This window comes from Tupaia chinensis, unplaced genomic scaffold (genome assembly GCF_000334495.1).
Source record: "Tupaia chinensis unplaced genomic scaffold, TupChi_1.0 Scaffold000395_1, whole genome shotgun sequence".
Lineage (NCBI taxonomy): Eukaryota > Metazoa > Chordata > Mammalia > Scandentia > Tupaiidae > Tupaia > Tupaia belangeri.
This window is the reverse complement of record NW_006159897.1, coordinates 1214137-1215997: the sequence shown is the minus strand read 5'-3', so window position 1 is coordinate 1215997 and position 1861 is coordinate 1214137. Positions and strand designations below refer to the sequence as shown.

The 1861-nt window shown below is 35.4% G+C and overlaps 1 pseudogene; it reads left to right on the top strand.

Annotated features, from left to right (window-relative positions):
• The window catches only part of LOC102497286 (serine/threonine-protein phosphatase 2B catalytic subunit alpha isoform-like), a 4603-nt pseudogene extending 3146 nt beyond the window's left edge, over positions 1–1457 (top strand).
• The last annotated feature ends 404 nt before the right edge of the window (positions 1458–1861 follow it).

Below are 1861 nucleotides of genomic sequence, written 5' to 3'. Positions count from 1 at the left end.
GATAATAAACTATATTGTGGTGGGGGCACCATCTTCCTCTTTGGGGGATGCCTTTTAAAAGTGCTAATAGAGAATAAAATTAAAAAGAAAGTGAATGCCAGTATATGCTGTAAGGATAGGAGACTCAAACTGTTTTCTTACTGCCTTGAAACTTCTAAAGTAACCAAAGGCCTTTTCTTCTGTTACCAGACGTGAGAACGTTTCCTCATTTCCTACTCTTTGTACGTTTACAGTCATGGCACTAAAAATGGGTGACATCGGTTTTAACAAAATGATGTACAAACTAAATAAGGACTATTTATTGATAACATTTTGCTGCTCTTGTCAGGCAATGGCTATAACCTGAATTGGGCAGTCTTAAAAAAAAAAAAAAAGAAAAGAAAAGAAAAGAAAAAGAAAGAAAATGAATGTTGCAAATTTGTTCAAATGCCAAAAAGGACGGTTTCATTTTGTACAGATTATGCTTATTCTCAGGTTTCTTTAGTGTGCTCGAAGGCCTTTCCTTCCATAGAACACTTATCGTATTAATTTGGCAATGAATATCTTTTCTTTCCTTTAAGTTTTAAAAACACTGGAATAATTACATCTATCTTTGTTTCGCTGTTTATATTAGCAATTTTTGTGGATAAATTACATCTTGGTTGTGGTTTGCTGAATTAAATATTTATGAGTGGTGCATTTTTAAGTACAGTGAACAAGACATCATATTAATTACAGTAATAAAGCATCTATATTCTGTAAAAAAAAAAAAATCTGCCTATGCAGTCCTGTATGGGACTGTAATGTGCTTAGTGGTCTGACATATATTGGAAATGTATGTATACTGGCATCCTTCTCTTAAACACTTAATGCCATGAATTTTGTAACCAAAACAAACTTTGAAAAAAACCTAAAGGAGAGAGTATTCTTAAAGGTTTTTAGCATAAGCTTGTCAGTGCACAAATGAATGATTAGCATGTTTAGCAAACCTTGTGAAATATAAATAAGTTTATAGTTACATGTGAAATTCTAAATGCATGGTAACTGTTAATGTCACATGGCTTAGGTATTTTGTTCTGTTCTGCCAAGTGCCACAAAATATGTACTTTTTTCCCTTTGTGTATCAATTATGAGTTACAACTGGTTCATTCTGAAAACAACAACAAAAGTCCATTCATATTTATTAACAATTGTGTAAGTGTCCAAGTAATTCACTTCAGCCTGAAACCTTGTCTTTGTAATTCGACTTCTGAGATGTTGACAATCAAAGCATGCACTTGTAACAATGACAGAGAAAAAACATTTTATATTACTAGGCCAATGAAATGAGCATGAACTTAAAGAACCCTCATCCTTTCACTGAGTCTGTTGAAGGGATCAGTGTGCATGACCACCATGGAGTCCTCTGTGCTCTGGCCCACCACCGCACATCACGGGTGTGCTTTGACGGCTTCTTGGCCAAGGGCCTGGTGATCTGAGGTGTGGCAACTGCTTCTGTTGTAAGAATCTTGGTGGATTTGTGTCCCAAATCCAATGAGAGAAGGATACTTCAAGAGCAAAGGCCATCTTCTGGGTCCCTCAAATGGGGAAGTTAAGAAATTAGAGCATTCTTTTTTACTGGAAAAAATCACCAGTCTGTTATCAGGTTGTCAGTTGTATCAGATGCCCTATCTGCTAAAGCAGAAAGAACTAAGCTACTAAATGCATCTCATCACAGAGGAGAGTTGCACTTTATTCATATGAAATTTTTAAACATGTGCTTCAGCTCCTATCTAATCACCCGAAGATTTACGATACGTCAAATTTCAGCTTATTTCTAACAGTGTCCTGTATAGCACACTTTGTTTTGTCTGTTATGTGAAATACTAAGAATGTGGCAATT